We start from the raw sequence: 19,061 nt of genomic DNA, 5'->3' as shown, positions 1-19,061 counted from the left end.
CAGCTAGGCTGCTCAGTTGAAAAGAAAATAAAAACAAACACAAACAAACAAACATCCCCATGTAGAACAAGGGAGGCCACCAGAGAAGCAAGTTCAGCTGTCACTCATAAAGCTCGAACCTGACTTTCTCCTTCTTGAAGGATAAGAGGGTGTGTTCCAGTTCCCCTTCTGGTGCTATGACAACTTGACCAAAAGCAACTTAGAAGAGGGGGAAGGGTTTATTTCAGCTCAAATGTCACAGCCCATTACTGTGCAAAGTCAGGGCAGGAACTTAAGGAGCAGCCCGAGGCAGGAGCCTTGGAGGACACTGCTTGCAGGCTCACGCACAGGCTCCTGCTTAGCCAGCTTTCCTTTGCAGCCCAGAACTGCCTGCCTAGGGAACGGTGCCTCCCACAGTGGACCAGGCCCTCCCACATCAATTAACCATCTCGCACAGACGTGCCCACAAGCCATTTCTCTCCTGGATGATTCTAAACTGTGTCAAGTTGACAGTCTGAGCTAACTAGGACAGGATGCAGCTTAGAGAAGTGGGAATGTAAGCCAGGGTTGGGATGGAGAAGTGACAGCATGTGTCAGGTCACGGGAAGGAAGAAGAAAAGAGCCTGTCCTCTCAGGTGATGTCTTAGGAGGCAGAAGCTGCCAAGATGGGGTCAGCAGTGCCTATCCCCCAAAACTTCTGGTCTGATGACAATGGGTGACAGGATTTAACTGCTCCCCATCACCGGTGTTTTAAGGACTCCCTTTCCTCACAGATCAGATATCCACACTTTCACAGAGCAGAGCTAAGCCTCAGAGGTGAGCAGTGTGATATCTTTTGCACTTTCTCTCTTGGAGACCCTGACCACAGCTCCCATCTCAGAAGCTGCCTGAGGTTCCCTGAGGAGGTACTTTGAACACCTTTCTCACTGTGAGCCCCTCTGGTTCATTTCTGCATTTCATGCGTATCTCCAGCAACCTTTGGCTCACTCAATCAGACCTCCAACAGCAGGTGGAGACTCAGTCCCTTCTGGGAATGCCCCTGCTGCTTTGCTCCAGCAAAGTTCATAGTATGGATGAGGCCTTATGTCTCTCTATACCCCAGCGAGGATATCTGTATTAATCACTCACTGCCAGTATCCAGCCTCAGGACCAGATCTTACCGTTGGGCCCTAGACCTTACCATCTAACCCAGTGCTTCTCTATCTTCCTGATGCTGCGACTCTTTAATACAGCTCCTCATGTTAGTGGTGACCCCCAACCATAAACTTATTTTCTTGGCTACTTTATAACTGTAGTTCTGCCACTTACGTAAATACCTGGGTTTTCCGATGGTCTTAAGTGACCCCTGTGATAGGACCTTTCAACCACAGGTTGGGAACTGCTGATCGGGTCTGTCCCTATCTATGTGTTTCAGCTGTAATATTCCCCTGGAGGCTCTAAGTCCCTTCCTCCTGCTCATGAGGGCTTCCCGATGTTCACCTTGCCTCTCTGTATTTCCTTTCTCCTCTACCCAGTACCTGTCAGGCAGGCTGCGTAGGGCTCATTTTGACTCTCCATTTTTTACCTGCCTCTTGCCCCGGGGTAAGCATGGTGGGTGTCTCTTCCTGTTGAATCACACCCACACTCAGAACCTTACACAGAATGCATGCATGTAGGAGTGTAGTTGGAACTTGTTGGGTACGCTGTGGGCTGGGGAGTGTGCAGTGGGTTACGCTGGACCGCGCCTCCCCTCAGCTCAGCCCAGGATGGGTGCTCTGACCTGCTTCCTAGTCCATGACCCAGTACTGTCTCCTCTGCCGTCCCAGGTCTGGGGCTCGTGCCAGAGAAAGTACAGACACCTCTGGAAAGTTAAATAAATAGCTAGATTTGGCTTGGAAGATGTTCATGTTGAGCTAGACATCAACCTTTCGTTTTGGAGTTTTGTGTTACATGGGTTTATTATAGATGGAAGCAGGTCCAAGGGATGGGTACATTCTTTGTAAGATTTGGTGGCACAAGAGAACCATAGCGTCCACCAAACAAGGAAATAAAGCTGCAAGGCTCGGGATGGGACTCAACAGGTGGAGTATTTTCCTGGTAGGCAGGGAGCCCTGGGCTTCATCACCATTATTGCACAAACCAGACACGATGGTGTATGCCTGTCGTTCGTTACCTGTACTCCCAGCGTGTGGGAGGTGCAGACGGGGGCTTTAGGAGGTCAAGGTCATCCTCAACTATGTAGTGAAGTCAAGGTCATTCTGGGCGGCATGAGATCCTGTCTCAGAAACAAAAGAGGAGAATTGTTTAATGTTCTCATCAAAACAAAGGTAACTATTTAGGGCAGTGAATATATTTACCTTGATTTGACTGCTACACAACACACACACACATGCACGTGCATACTCATGCACACACACAATGTTGTATATTGTTAATATGTGTTAATACTTACTAGGTATCAATCAAAAGTAAAACCGAATCCAGGCTTTGTGACACATGTCTTTATTTTCCAGCCCTCGGGAGGCAGAGGCAGGTGGATCTCTATGAATATAAGACCAGCTTGGTCTATATAATGAGTTTCAGAATAGCCAGGGATTCATAGAATCTGTCTCAAAAAAAAAAAAACCATAAAAAATAAACTTTAAGACATGAACACCAAGAAAAAATTACTACCAGACATCACAATGTTGGAGAGGCACTTTCTGGAGGGAAGAATGCTAGGCCTGGCTGGACACAGGCAACACTGTTGTTTGAGAGTCCTCCCTGGCCTCGCCTGACCCTCCAGAGCGCCATCTGCTGGTAAACCTCAGAGTATCCCCAGCCCCAGGACCAAAGAGGTCCCAAGAGACTCTGATTTCTTTAGACAGAAATGGGCTCCCTCCCACCAGGTCCCTTCCACTTCAAGGTACCTGTGCCTGGCAGAGCCTCTGGTCTGCTGCCATCTTGGGGCAGCCTTTGTCTGGGAAACTGCAGCTCAGGGTGGGAAGAAGAGCGTCCCCTTTGAGCCTGGGGTTGTCACAGAGCACACGTGGACCAGGCAGAGAAGAAAGGGTGGGCTGCCAGAAGAGTGGATTTTGGTGGTCAAAGTGGGGAAGCTCCTTGACCCAATCATTTACTACCAGACATGAGAACTAGTCTGGTGTTATTCCAAACTTCAGTCTTCCTGTACAAACTAAGAATGTAAATTTTTATGTGTGCCCTCTGATTTTAAAGAATTTCGGCCTTCTTTACTTCCCTCTTCCTCTTCTCTCTATTCTTTTTTAATGGCTCCGTGGCCCAGTAATCATTTGGGCCTACTGCCCATGTACATGGGTGTACGAGGCTTCCCTGGAGATGCCCTAAGAGCTTTGGCAGCCTGGATCTGTGACATACTGTTCTCTGTCAGCTTTGTGGTCCCTTCATGTGTCCCAAGAGTCCTGTGAAAAAAGAGATCAGAGACACCCGAGGCCATTTGTTCAAGGAACCCAGATAACTGATAGTCAGAGGCACACAGGCTAATGACTTGTCTGCCGTTTCCATCTATCTATCTGTCCATCCGTCCATGAATCCATTCATTATGACCCTTCCATTTATCGGTTCATCTATCTGCCCATCCATCTGCCCATCCATTCATTCATCTATGAATTTGTCCATCTCTCTGCTTTCCCTTCTATCCATCATCCATCCATCTGCCCATTCATCTATCCATCCATGAATGATCTGTCCATTTATCTGTCTCTCTCTCTATGTGTGTGTGTGTGTGTGCTCATATATATGTATATATACACACATGTGCATACATTTACTCATACACCCATCCATAAATATGTACAACATACTCACAAACATTCATATCACTTGCCCATCCATCCATCCATCCATCCATCCATCCATCCATCCATCCATCAATCTGCCATAGGAACAACTTTGCGTACCAATGAAGAAACGATCCTTTCCTCTTATGCCATCGCTGGAATGTGAGCTGTTTGTTTGGATTTTATTTCCTTGGGGCTCCATCTCAGGACTTAGCAGGTTGTCAACAAAGGGCCAAGTGGAGAGGGAGCCCTGCAGCAACACATGGAGCCTTGTGAAGATTTTGTAGAAGCTATGTGTTGATTGGCTGAAACTGAGAGGCTTGTCCCACACCTGGACCTCATGGTAGGACCAGGGCATCCAAACACACATGGGTAGAAATGAGAGACAGGCTACTCATCAAAGGCAATGCAAGATCCGTTATCAAAACAGAAATAATTATGGGGTAGGGAACTCCAACAGAGGGCCTCCTAGGTCCTTCAATCCCCAGGTCAGATCTCACATCACAGCCTTGCACGATTCGGCCTCCGTGCTCACCAATGCCCAGAAGCCACACACTCTTGTGTGGCAGGCTATTGTTAGTCTGCTGAGGTCTAATGTCCTCTCTGGTGGCTGATGTTTATCTCACATAGTTTCGGGGTGGCCCTGAGACTTGGCCTCTGGAGGGGTCATCTCAGGGTGTTACTGAGAGCTGCTGCCATTCTCAGTCCCACCGACCCTCCAGGTGACCAACCTTGTTGACTGTGAGCAAGAGACCTTGGCTTGGCTTCTCCATCATGTGGCTCTCTTCGTGGCTCAAGTGTCCCCCGTGACATGGTAGTGGCTTCCTTCAGAGTAAAGGATCAAAGTCAGCCTTTTAGTCTCAAGTTAGGGAAAGGGGAGTGCATCAGAAGAAGGATAGAACTGGAGTACAGACCTAGACACGACTGTGCAAACCTGGTTTTAGTAGAGCCTTGGTGTGTGTGTGTGTGTGTCTTTATGTACTCAGGTGTACACACTTAGAGGAAAGAAGGGAGTATCTGGTGTTATCCTCCCTTACTCTCCAACTGTTTCCTTTCCTTTGAGTCAGGGTCTCTCCCTGAACCCGAGAGTCACAGTTTTGTGGCTAGGCTGAAAGCCAGCCATCTCCAATGACCTTCCTTCCTGTTTCCACCTTCCTCAGGGATGGGGATACAAGCATGTCCTGGATGTTATGCTTGGATCCAAAATTCTGTCCTCATGATTATACATGGAGCAATTTTTACCACTGATGAACCTCTCCAGTTCAGAGGTGGAGAAGGAAAATCCCAGAATCTAATCTAGTCACTCTCTCTCTCTCTCTCTCTCTCTCTCTCTCTCTCTCTCTCTCTCTCTCTCTCTGTGTGTGTGTGTGTGTGTCTCTCTGTCTCTCTCTGTCTCTCTCTCTGTCTCTCTCTCTGTCTCTCTCTGTCTCTGTCTCTCTCTCTCTGTCTCTCTCTCTCTTTCTCTCTCTCTCTCTCTCTCTCTCTCTCTCTCTCTCTTTCTCTCTCTCTCTCTTTCGCTCAGACAAGTTTTCTCTTCATAGCCCTGGCTATCCTAGAACTCACTCTGTAGAGCAGGCTGGCCTCTAGAGATCTGCCTGCCTCTGCTTCTTGAGTGCTGGGATTGAAGGGATATGTCACCACCACCCAGCTAGTTTCTCTTTTTTGCTACAGGGCAAAACCAAATGGTGTTCGATTCATTACGCTCATTTCCTCCCCCACCAAAGCCAGTAGGAAAAAAATAGCAAAGAATGGGGCAGAGAAATTAAAAGATACTTGGACCTTTGAAGCACACACAGGTCTTCATCTTCTCTGTGTAGGTTTTTTTGTTTTTATTGTTTGGATTCTTTTTGGTCTTATTTTCCCAACAACTGAGATAACAGCAGCCATATCACCGAAGGAAGTCCTCTTAAAACAGTATTTTAATTACATAACTGATGTGCATGTGTTCTATTTTGCAGAATAAGGTTAAGCATCCATTAAAGCTAAAATATACATGGCTATCTGAAGCTCTCATTTCTCTTCTTCTCTTAGGCAGTTATTATTGTGGGAATGGTGTTAGCATTCAAAGCTGTTTTCTAAGGGTTGGAGCAATGGATCAGCAGTTAATAGCCTCTGAGCCTGTACTGCCCTTTTAGAGGACCCGAGTTTGATGCTCAACACCCATGCTGGTCAGCTCACAACCGCCTGTAACTCCAGCTTCAGGGGGAATCTCACTCCCCTCTCTGGCCTCCATGGACATCAACAATCACATGCACATGGCACCCATATACCTAATTAAAAACAGAACACTTGGACTGGAGAGATGGCTTAGAGGTTAGGAGCACTGCCTTTTCTTCTGAAGGTCCTGAGTTCAATTCCCAGCAACTACATGGTGGCTCACAACCATCTGTAATGAGATCTGGTGCCTTCTTCTGGTCTGCAGGCATACATGCAGGGAGAATACAGTATATATAATAAGTAAATCTTAAAAAAAAACACTTTTTTAAAAAACTTTAATTTTTTTTCCAAAGTATTTGTGTTTGTGTGTACATATGTATATAAATAGGTAGAAACATGGTGCTAATTTGGGGACCTTGTTACCTTAACAATTATGCTACATGTATTTATATTTTAAGATACCAAATATAGTTACTTAACAAATATTTTAGCAAGATTTATTTCCTCCTTGTGTAATCATACCAATCCCAGCAAGAACATGTAGCTGATGTTCCCTGGGTCAGATTTCTGAACCTAATAAATTTTCTGATGTTAGATGGCAGACACATATTAACTTTTCTCCCCTGGAACTCAGATGTAATGACTGGATGGTCCGCAGCTTTATTTCAGCCGTGAAAATGAAGACTTTCAGGGAAGACGATGGGACAGGAAAATGGATGATACTCGGGTCTTTAGTGTTTTCACGGAGCTGCCGAACAAATTCTGGACTGGGAAATCTGAAGGGAAAAACCACTGTAATCCTCACAAATATTCGTAGTTGCTTAATTTTTTAAAGGTATTTTTTTCAAAACTTACAAATAATTCTTCGTATGTGCACCTAATGCAACCCACTGAGACCAGACGAGGGCGTCAGATTCCCTGGAGCCGGGGCTGCAGGCTGTTGTGCACCACCTGACATGGGAGCTGAACCCGAGTCCTCTGCAAGAACAGCCGGTGGTCTTAGCCACGGCACCGTCTCTCTAGCCCCTTTTGTTTGCTTTTAAAGTTTTTCTTCTTTAGAAAATTGACATGTTCCTGCAATTTAATTTTCGCCTGGTCATATGTGGAGATTTTTCTAGGCGGAAATAAATAAATAAAAAGATTCTCCTTTGCTACTGCCGCCTTCCAATAGTTGAAAAATTAATAAGCAATGGTTTCATGTGCCTTCTGTGTGCCCAGATGGATGGGTAACGACTGAGGACCTGACCTCTGACAGTCGTTTCATCTTCAGCGTGGCTCCTTGAGCCTGCACTGTCCCTAGCATTGCTGTGCGGTTAGAGATGCTGAGACCCAGCTTTGCTGTGGCTAGGATGTGCTATGGTAGGACGGAGAACTCAGTTGCCTGGCTCAGGACTCTCTTCTGTCTTCATCCTCCTTCCCAGCATTCCATTCTGCAGCTGGCTGTGTTCTGACACTTCACGATTTCCATTGTACCTTTTCCAGCTTGGGGTAATAGACAAGTGTTCCCCCAGACCGTTTAGGTATTCCTTTCTGACCTTCATCCAGCAGCAGGGTCTCAACTCACCCACCTCCCCATCTTCTTACCCATGGCACCATATGAGAGCCTGAAGCCTGTATCTTCCTATCTGAGTTCTTCCTTTCTGGAGATAACATCCCCTCCTCTGCTTAAGCATCCTGCAAACTCAACAAATGTGGATTGATGACCTGTGCATTCCCTTTAGCAGCAGAGCCGCATGGGGCACAGAAGAGCTTCTTGGTTCATGGATATTGAATGAAGACCATTCCTTGTGCAGCCTCGCTTGATTTAGCTTCTCTGAGATTAGCACAGAGAACAAGATTGATGTCTTAAGAACAGGCATAAGCTAGGGGGAATCATTTGTCAAAACCAGGATGCTGATTATCTGTTGATTTAAAATGGCAGGAAAGCATCTTAGACTTCCCTAAGCTTTGAAGAGGCAAACACCACAGATTTCCCCCAACTGCAGGCACACCTGGGTCCAGTCTCCTGACCCCTAGACTGACCCAAGCGTGAGGTGGCAAAGTGGATTATGCCATCGCTCACCAAGCTCTGACCCTCTGTCTCCACAAGAAACACATGATGGTGGTGGAAGTGAGATGTGAGCCCAGAATGGCAGAGCCAGGAAGCTGAGGCCCTAGAGACACAAACTCCAAGTTCAAGTCCTGATGTCAGGATACCAGACAAGTGTTCGCCGGAAAACCCCAACCTTCTCTGGACTTCACCTCCTTTGTTATGAGTAAAATAAAGACAATGGAGGCTGAGATGACTCATGGGTAAAGCTCTTTCCGTGGCAACATGAGGACCTGAGTTCGATCCCCTGCACCCGCGTAAAACAACAGGGTTTGTGGTGGCTCAACACTGATAATCATAGCACTGAGGTTGTAGAGATGGGAAGATACCTGGGTCTTGCTGGCCAGTCAGCAGGGCCCGATCAACAAGTCCCAAACTGGTGAGAGACCCTGTTTCATAAAACAAGGTGCATGATATCATATGGAATGACAACACAGACACACACACACAGACACACACACACACCCCACATGTACTCATTCCAGAGTGATTTTTTTTTAACAGGGTCGGAGGGCTTGATTTTTGAAGTGTCTTTCTAGTACCACCAAGGGTCAGCTTTTTGAGTGTGTCACGTTCTACATCTTGATGCCTTGTATTTCAGGCTTGTGGGGCTCAGCATTTACTTCCCATTTAAGTTAAAAAAAAATAAAAAAGAAAAGAAAGAACAAAACTGGGCCTTGGTTTTCATCACACCCACCCTGTAATTTGCCGTCCCCTCTCAGAAAGCTCAGTCTGAATGCTCTTTTCACAGCCCAGAAAGTTAAAGAGTTGGTGATGAAAGAGAAAATGGCCTTCATCTTCAGGGGCAATTCGTTCTTGTATTTACTCAACCATCAAGAGTGCATTTCCTACCTCGTACCCCGACTCTTCGTTAATATAATCATCCTAAATTCCGCTATAACCAAACAAACCTACAGATGCTTACTGGCAAATGGGACTCATATGTGTGTTTGTGTGGGGCGGTGTGTGTCAGGGGGGAGCAAATACCTCAATAGGACATAGATTTTTTTTTAAATTAACTGTAATTATGGGGAAAGGAAATATGGGCAGTATATTAAAACTAAGCTCATTTATTTATTTATTTATTGAGGAAAAAGACCGCCAGAAAGATGAGATGCTGTTCCTTTTTATTGACATGAATCGAGATAATTTGGACTCTTGGGATTAATGTCGGGTTCCACATAAATAATGACACCATCTGCCATTCATGACGCGCCTCTCTCTGAATAAACTCCATGAAGCATCCTTCAACCATATGCTGTGTGAGCGCAAGGGTGGTTATTTAAATCCCACTCGGGCTATGCAACTCCAGTCCCCTCCTAGACTCCCCCCCCCCCCCAGTTTTCATTTCCAAACTGCTTCAGATGCATAGTGAAAACCAGGTTTACCTTGTTGCTCCTCGAGGTAAGCCTGACTGGTAATTCAGGTTATAAAGCACACTGGAGAAGAGCCTGTGGCCTTCAACTGTGCAGTAAACCCAGCTTAGAAGGCTTCCTCCATGCTAGAGTCGGCAAAGCAGTGTCCAAATACTGAGTGCTATTTGTTTTTCTATGGACCAAACACTAAGACCAACTTCTTCGGTGATGGATATAATTTTCAGAGAGAGAGAGAGAGAGAGTTAGCAACCTTTTAGTGGGGAGATAGATAGTTCAGCGGGTACACAGAACATAAGTGAATTTTTGGTTACTCTACACCTATAGGAGGTAGAGATGGGAGAAGGCCAGACTCATCAGGAAGTTCCACCAAGTGGGAGGCAGGTCAGGGCTGGAGGAAGCTGGTAAGCCATTTGCTTTGCAGATGGAGAAGAGGCCCCCAAGAAGGAGAAGTCAGACACCCCTAGGAAGTGGGAAAGAGAAGGAGAAGGGTACTCTCCTGGGCTGTCAAGCTACACCCGCACACGGACTTCAGATTTCTGACTCCCAGGGTAACCAAAAATGTACTTTTTTCCTTTGAAGCTGCTAAGTTGGTGACAGTTTGTTCTGAAAGTACGGAGAAGCTGATGGTCCTGCTCTATGCAGAAGCTGGGCCTCAGCTCATCGGAATCCACACATTGGCTTGGGACCCAATCATGGTGTCCAGCGAGGAAAGGAAGATGGAGGCACAGCAACACAGAGCTACTGTGAGGGCCACCACAGACTCAGCTCCAGGAATACCTAGAGCCTCTACTCTGCACCCCGCCAAGACTCACCCATAGGCATTTCCCCCCATGCCTACCCAAAGCACTGTTTCCATGCCCATCAGGCCTGAGTTCCTGGGTATCTTGGAACATTTACTCTCGAAAAACAAAGCTCTTTGCCTGTTAATAGCAACCTAACCTAGCGGCAGCTGAGAGTGATCCCACATCTCTCTCTGAGAAAAGAAGACGGGGGATATCCCCTCAGGGGCCCCGACAGGAATCTAAGAAGCTATGCCTTTCAAGGGGAGTTTTTGGTGTGTTATGAAATTGCAAACCCCACTGTGTAATTTCAGCAAAAGGTATTCGGGTCCCCCCAGAAGCAGCATTGAAATCAAATAATCCGCTTATCAAGGTACCTTTTGTTTCAGGAGGAAGGAAACAATGAGCTATATTTAGCAGAGAGAGAAGTCCTGCCGCCGAGGAATGTTAATAAATCAGAAATGGGAAAGGGGAAAAATTCAAATTGGCTTGAGTTTCCAGCAAGCTGCAGCGACTTGGCAGGTGCACCCGATCTGGTTTTCCTTGAGGCACACTGGGACAGGCCAGCAAACCTTCTGCAGGTGTCTAGGAGAGTGGGGGTTGGCAGCCAGTGTCTGAAGCAGATTATACTGCGCAAGTCCAGCCTCCAAGACTTGAGACTTCTTCTTATATAAATGTCACACAAATGTTTTGTTTTGCTGTTTTGTTTTTGTTTTCTCTCTGTATGTGCTTTGGTTCCTTGTTTGTTTGTTAGTTTCTCTCTCCCCCATGTGTCTATGTATCTACTTCTAAAACTTTAAAAGTTTTAGTGTAGCCAGGCAGTGGTGGCGCATGTCTTTGATCCTAGCACTCAGGAGACAGAGGTTAAGCGGATCTCTGAGAGTTTGAGGCCAGCCTGGTCTACAAGAGCTAGTTCCAGGACAGGCTCCAAAGCATCAGAGAAACCTTGTTTCGAAAAACCACACACAAGAAAAGTTTTAGTGTAGTTTATCAACATAATCTAAGTAAGAGTGGAAAAGGAGAAAGAAAGACTGGGGTGTGGTTTGTAGAATTTTTGCTTAGGATGCGCGAGGCTCTGGGTTTGACCCAGCGTTGTATAAACCAGATTACTAGACACCTATAATCCCAGCACTCAGGATGTAGAGGCAAAAGAATCAGGAAGTTCAAGGTCAGCCTGGGCTACATAATGAGTGCATTGCCAGTATCTACATGAGACCCTGTCTCAAAAAGAAATGGAAAGAAAGAAAATGAATGAGGAGGAGAAAGAGAAGAAGGAAAGCGGAGGAATGGGAAGAAGAAAAGAAAACAGTAACCCATAACCTCTGTCCCCTTTCCAGGCTTGCTGAGGCCATGAGGATCTGACGTGTTCCGAGGGTCTTCAGTTGATGCTATCTATACGGATGATGATTCTGCGACTTGAAAGTTTCAAATATTTACAAGAAATAAAAATGCCCCTGATGGTTATGGTAGCTCAGGGATTCACCAGATCCTCATAGTTTTGTCTGACTCCAGCCATGGTCACCATGATGTGCTTCTTCTTTCTGGGCTGGAGAAAGCGCCAGCTGCAGTCCCTTTCTGTGCCACTTCTTGCTGATGTAACTGTTCATGTCCCATTCTCTCCTGCCATGGGGCCTTGTTAGATCAGGGTTTCTCTGCTATGCCAACATGGAAACTTGTGGTGGCACTGCCCCGTGCATCAGAAGTGTTTATTAACAATGCCAGCCTGCACTTGCTCTGCACTAGTAGCGTCCACCTCTTAGTTCTGTCCGTCAGAAGCATCTCCAGGGGCTAGAGAGATGGCCCAGTTGGAAAAGCCAGTCCTGTGCTCACATTGAGGACCTGAGTGTCATCCCCAGCATGGGCCCATAAAAAACTCAGGTCCTTTGATGTGTATTTATGATCCCAGTACTATGGAGGCAGAGACAGACGGATCTCAGCAGCTCGCTGGCCAGCCAGTCTGTCCAAATCACAAGCTCCAGGTTCAGCAAGGGACCTTGTTTCGAAAATAAGGTAGGGAGCAACTGTGGAAGGCACTTGACATCAGTATTTGGTTTGCAAGGCATTCACATGTATGTACATGCAGAGAGATAGAGACATATAGAGAGAGAACATACATGAAAATAATTAAATAAATGCAAAATAATTTTAAAAGAAGAGACCAGCACTCCCTTAGACAGTTAATCAGTCACCCTTGGTGGGAACTCCTTCGCTACTCTTTGCCGAAGTCCTTACCCTATCTCAAAACAATCTCATATACCCTGGTCATATATGTTCTGGAAGATTTCATTTCAGTGTTACCCGATTCAAAGCAGGAAGGATCTAGATAAGCCATTTGTCACCTAGTGACGTGGGCACCTTCTGAGAATCCCATGCTCCACCATGCCGCACTGCATAGTGGCTGAGACGTCACTAGGCCACGGGGAATTTAAAACTTCACTCTGTCACTGTTCTGCCAGCACTGCACCCACGTTGCCTGGAGCGTCTTGCCATGTTGTGTGACGACTCTGATGACGTTACACTATGGAGTTCTGCTGCTGATTCCCATGCAGGGCAACTCTACCTCCTTCCACAAACCTAGGCCCTGGGTGACCCCTCCATCTGCCTGTCATTCTTCCCCGCTTCCGTCTTAAGTCCATAGTCCATTCTCTTCCATTTGCGTGAGCCGGCCTACTCTTCCCATCTTGGGCCAGAGAGTCACCTGGAAAAAGTCCATATTCTGTCAGCATGTCAGAGAGTGAGCCTCATGGTGATAGCAGTGCATCATGTGGACTGACAGGGTCATTCCCCCCCTCCTGAGAGAATGTCTGGGTACTAAGTGACACAGCCATCTCCTAGGTCCACCATCTCAGGATCTCAAAAACTCAATTTCCGGTGGTGACTTTGCACTAGAGTTCTCTGATGAACAGCTGACAGAGGACGTAATATCCCTGATGCTGACAGCAAACGCAGATAAAGCAAATGGATATACACAGAGGGAGACAGCAAGTGGGCACGCTGTCTGTGGCGTGGAGGCTGGATGGGAAGGTGCAGCTGTCAGCGGCTCCTTGTACCTCTCTGTGTGGCCTTCGCAAGCCAGCATTGGCCTGAGATGTCGATTCAGACCCTTAAGAGCTCGCATTTGTCCTCTCTTCCTAAAGACGCTGGCAGCAGCAGTGAGCCAGAATGAGGGTTAGGGCATCAGAGCGCAGGGGCCCACTACAGTGTGGCATGGATTCTGTGCAGCTGGGAGATGAGGCAAAGGTAACAGACATTCCTAGATCCCTAATTAGCGAGACCCAGACCTTGGAGTAGGTGGGTCTTCTGTCTGTGTGTTACTTTCATTGGTCAAATAAAGAGACTGCATTGGCCTTTGATAGGACAACAGCTTAGATAGACAAAGTAGACAGAACAGAATGCTAGGAGAAAGAAGCAGAGTCAGGCAGACACCATGATTCCCCTTCCTGAGACGGACGCTGGCTAGACTCATGCTGGTATAAGCCATGACCTTGTGGTGACATACAGATTATTAGAAATGGGTTAGTCAAGATGTGAGAGTTAGCCAATAAGAGGCTGGAGATAATGGGCCAGGCAGTGTTTAAATGAATACAGTTTCCATGTAATTCCATGTAATTATTTCGCTAGCCAGGCGGCGGGAAGCGGCCTGCTGCTCCTCTTACAACAAGACCTCCCCAAACATGTGATGTGTTTTGGTAGCACACATAGTGTTGAAGCCTTTGGGAGTGCAGAGGTAAATGTGCACAGCCACCAGGCTCATAGGCAGACATTTGGGCGGGACATTGAAGAGACAAAGGCTTTCTGGAGTCAACCACGTCATCAGGAGATTGGTTCCCTTCTTGTTCTTTTTGAATAATAGTTCTTCTTCTTCTTCTTCTTCTTCTTCTTCTTCTTCTTCTTCTTCTTCTTCTTCTTCTTCTTCTTCTTCTTCTTCCTCCTCCTCCTCCTCCTCCTCCTCCTCCTCCTCCTCTTCTTCTTCTTCTAAGATTTATCTGTGTGTGTTTGCCTGCATGTATGTATGTGTGCCAAGTGCGTGGAGTTCTCACAGAGCCCAGAAGAGGGCATCAGGTCTCTGGAACTGTAGTTACACATAGTTGTGAGCCACCCAATGTGGGGACTGCGAATTGAGCCTGGGTCCCCTTGAAAGAGCAGTGAATGTTCTTAACCTCTGAGCCATCTCTCTAGACCCTCTTTAAGTAATTCCATCATGAGAAAATATACTGGGTGTTCACCAGCAAATGATGATCTTGCCACTGTCGAAATGACAAACCATAAGCCCAGACCTCTACCAAGGCAGATAGATCTTGGACCATGTGATCTTGTATTTTCCTTTTAATTTTTAGAAGGATTACTTTAAAAATTAGTTGGTATCAATGCATTGCTTATTTCAATCAGTAAAGTTAGCAAAAATTTACCTCTTGGCTAATTAGAGAGCATTTGTATATCTGGCTACTGTCATGGAAGTGTCTGGTTGAGAGGGCGCAGTCAGTAAAGTGCTTACCAGACAAGCATGAGACCTGAGTTCAATCCCCAGAACTCATTGTAAAAAAAGTGGTGTGTGTGTGTATGTGCTGTGTACGCACATGTGCACATGCGTCTGAACGTATACACTTAAATTAATAGATAATAAAACATGACCCTATCCAAACCCTCATCAGGAGCCAGGCTCTCGTTAAATGGGTCATATGACTCGCATTACTGAACTTTATCATTCTCACATAGCTGGTAGAGAAGGGCCCCGTTGTCCACAGGGTCATGGTCTCTGGCTCCAGCCAACTGGACGTGAATTTGAACAGCACCAGTACAATCAGGATTTCATGGGAAAAATCTTTTTTTAGTCCCCATTTCCTCATAAGTATGTAGACGTTCTCATAGGATGTTTGTTAGGATTTGGCCGGGTGGTGGTGGCGCACACCTTTAATCCCAGCACTCGGGAGGCAGAGGCAGGAGGATCTCTATGAATTCAAGGCCAGCCTGGTCTACAAGACAGGGCTCCAAAGCTACAGAGAAGCCATGTCTCGGAATCCTGCCCAGAATGCAGTCAACCTACTGCCTTCTCCGTCAGGAGTGGCCTTGTGAGGGAACACCGCCAATTAGCTTTGGTCTCACGTTAGTGTTCTGCCTGGGCTGGGCTACTAAGAATGAGCTGCCTCACCTGATGACTGGGCTGTAGTTGGCTCGTGTGCCATCAATGGGATGACCCTGTTCTCTCCCACATTCCCTCCACCCCCAGTTCTCAGCCCAGACTTCTTCCTTTGTGGGCGTCAAAACCGAAAAAGACAGTGGTAGCTCAGCCAGGACACCTGTCATATCTGTGACTGCCGATTATAATGTTTTCTTTTCTTTCTTTTTTGCTTTTTTCATTTTGTTCACTTAACTTGTATTTCTGGAAGCAAGAGGACAGCGTTTGGGAGTTAGTTATGTCCTTCTGCCGTGTGGGCCCTGGGGACCAAACTCGTGGCGTCAGTCTTGGCAGCAAGTGCTTTTGCGAGCTGTGCCATCTTGCTAGAAGCTTACAGAAAGTAAACATGTACCCAGTGCCATATGGCTGGCGAGTGGATCAAATGCGGGTATCTTCATACTCAAACTGCTTGCCCTTAGCCTTTACCCAAGGCTCCCAAACTTGACTCAGGTCCAATCTCACAGACTGAAAGGGCTCTGAACTAGGTTCGGCACAGAGACCAGAGCTGGTACCCTAGACTGTATGCTGAAATTACAGAGTGACCCCAGAAGACAAAGGGCCCCAGCTCTGAAGATGGAAGCAGAAAGTCCACTCCACCTTCATCATTGCAGGGACTGAACTCCATATTTGCTCAAAAGCAAAACGGTCATTTGTGGATTTGTTTTAGTTTTTTAGAGAAAGCAGGAAAAATTATCCCCCATCTGGAGCCTGGAGAGATCTCAGTCTGTAAAGTGCTTGCCTTGTAAACATAAGAACCCGAGTTTGATCCCCAGAACCTACACTTAAAATTCGGAGCATGGTAGTACATGCTTATAATTTCAGGGTTGTGGGGAGGGGGCAGAGAAAAGGCAAATTCTTGGGGTTAGTTCGAAGGGTCCAGACCAACGTGAGACCCTACCCTCCCTGTCCTCATTCCTCCAAAATGGTAGAGACTCAGAAATGATACCTGAAATGTTCCTCCGATATCCACATGCATGCTCACGCACTTGCACTTGCACACACGCACGTGTGCACACAACATTCAGGGGTGCACATGCACGCACACACACACACAGACAGACACACAAATACGAGAGAGGGGGGGAGGGAGGGAGGGAGGGAGGGAGGGAAGGAGGGAGGGAGGGAGAGATGGACAGGGAGAGGGAGGGGGAGGGAGGGAGAGAGAGAGAGAGAGAGAAAGAGAGAGAGAGAGGCCCCTCTGTGCAGGAAGGAAGAGTGAAAAATGATGGCAAAACTTGTTGGCAAAGCTTCATGTTCCCAGCACTCCCTGCGACAGACGGACCCTATAATCCCATGCTCTGCTTTGTCTGCCCAGCCTTGGCTCACTCTCCCCCACATAAAAGTGGCTCTAAATCTCTCTCTCCTTCAAGTTCTTAAGAACCGCTTTGGACAGGGCTAAATTCTTTAACATGAAAGTTACTAGATGTGGCTATTTGCCTCTTGGTATTTTGTCAAATTTTGTGAGTTTCTTAAACAGTCACTGCGACACCTCGAGGACTCTTCCTGGAATGCGGTACCTTGGCAGAGCTTTTGAGTGTCTTTGAAGCTGGCACAGGACCGAGTGGGTTAAACCGGAGATGCTCAGCCGTCTCCCTGTCCCTAACAAGAAAGGAATGAAGGTGCCCTTGTCACTGATGACCTCAGCACAGGGCCTCTGGGGCTAGAAACAGAGTGTTACTTCTTTGAAGAGACATCTTGACAACCTAAGTTCATCTGGACGCAGAACCAAAAGGCAGCTTTGATCTGCTTGCCAGTGTCCCTGCAGGGAAGGGATTAGAGATGCTTCCAGAGGAGAGCAGGCAGGATGTCCCATATGCTCAGGGGGGTGTGCAGGCTGCTGTTGGAAGGAGAGACAGGGAGCAGGGTTGGGGGTGGGGGGGGGAGGGGTAGGGGGAATGAGATTGGAAAGAAAGAGGAAGAGAAAGATCTCCCAGCTTCTCTGTTATGGATGGGATAGTTTGGACCTCTTGGAAGTCACAAGGACCAGGCAAGGAGGCAGGCTGACTTGAGGCTGCCAAGGTTGGGCATTCATGATCTTGAGCCCTGCATGTAGTCAGAGACTTAGTCATGTCCTGAACAGTGGAAGTCAAAGCCCTCATGGGGATCTCATCACAGACAAGCAAATGGCTATCAGCCTACTCACTGGCTGATAAGTTATGGATAGAGGAACACAAGAGGGAGGTGTACCTGTTGTCCATTCCTGACTTAGTGTGGAATCTGAGCAGCCCCAGTGGGCACAGACTTAACTGTCTGATGATTCTAAACTGGGGCTATAAACATTAAGTCCATGCTGAGGGTCTAGCAGGCCTCTCTCTCAGGATGCAGGGACTGAATACCGGACTACAGCCAGCACGCAGACGCCCATCGCTTACTCTGTTCACTTGCACACAGAACCCCGCCATTTCCTTTCTCCCTACAATTGAGAGGGAAGCTGGAGGCCTAGAGACTCTCCGCTTTTAAAAATGGTATTCCAGTTTAGAGAAATCTTGTAAGATGCCGTGGGTTGAGCAAAATCAATTTTCAGGTGGGGCCGAGCATCGTCCAGATCTGAACAGACTAAAGGGCAGTAGGCAGGCTACCGGGTACCAAGGAGTGCTGGTTGCTGCCTGAGCTGAATCGTGAAGGGGGCCAGAAGGGCCCCGGGGGCCTTTAAGTGCTCCCTCCTAAGCAGGGGATGGTTGACTTATTCGGCCTCTTGCACATTTGGTGATGAGTACTCTGTCCTCAGCTGTAAAGGAAGACAGTGGTGACAACGTGGCCTTCAGTGATTAATGACTGAAGTTACCAAGCCCAAGCGGTCCACATTACCAGAGGACTTGAAATCCTTCCATGTGAATACAGCTGTTTTTGCTCCCGGTTTTTGAATAATGGAGGAGGATTTCTGCTGTCACTGTTCTGCCTAACAAGCAGGCAAGATCTGTATATAGGAGATGAGGGATATAAAACTAAGGTGGCCTGCTCACATTCTTTTTTGCTTTGCTGTATATGTCTGCTTTTCTTTATTTTTGGCTTTGACAATGGCTAGAAGAGTTGTAACATAGTAAAAAGAACATCACGTTCCACGTATTTTTTTTTTTTTTTGGTTTTTCAAGACAGGGTATCTCTGGAACTAGCTGCCCGTCCTGGAACTAGCTTCATAGACTAGGCTGGCCTCAAACTCACAGAGATCCACCTGTCACATACTTAATATACTTTTAAGTTTGTCTGTGTGCTGTGTGCATGCAGTACCAATGGTGGCCAGAAGAGGGCGCTGTGTCCCTCTAGAACTAGAGACATAACTAGGTTTAAGCTGCCATATGGGTGCTCGGAATTGAACCTAGGTCCTCTGAAAGAGCAGCCAGCACTCACAGCTGTTGAATCATCTCTCTAGTCCCTGTTTTTATTTACGTTTTGGTCAGATGCCTCTTATTTTACAGTATCTACTTCAGATGGGTTTTCTTCTTCTCCCTTCCTGTTTGTGTCTCTGTTGGTGTCTCCTTATCTTTCCTTTTCTCTTTCTCTTCTCCCTCAGTTATCCTCTACTTCTTCATGGATCCATTCAAAGTTTAGTATTATAATGTGTAGTATGAGTGTGTGTGAGACTCTGTGTTGTGCATTCATACGCATGCACAGAAGCACGAGGGTTTGCACCCATGCAGGTGTGTGATGGCCAAAGGTTGGCATTGGGTGTCTTCCTCGCTTGCCTTCCAGCTTATTTTTCAAGCAAAGTCTCTCTCCAGACCTGGAGTTCAC

General features: G+C 46.9%; 1 protein-coding gene across 2 annotated transcripts in view; it reads left to right on the top strand.

The window, feature by feature from the left end:
- Tmem132c (transmembrane protein 132C) overlaps positions 1-19,061 on the top strand; it is a 305,762-nt gene that overhangs the window by 93,063 nt on the left and 193,638 nt on the right. The window lies entirely within an intron of this gene.

This window comes from Myodes glareolus, chromosome 2 (genome assembly GCF_982192425.1).
Source record: "Myodes glareolus chromosome 2, mMyoGla1.1, whole genome shotgun sequence".
In the NCBI taxonomy this organism is placed as follows: domain Eukaryota; kingdom Metazoa; phylum Chordata; class Mammalia; order Rodentia; family Cricetidae; genus Myodes; species Myodes glareolus.
Note: the sequence above shows the minus strand (reverse complement) of the source record. Positions and strands in the feature narration are given on the sequence as shown.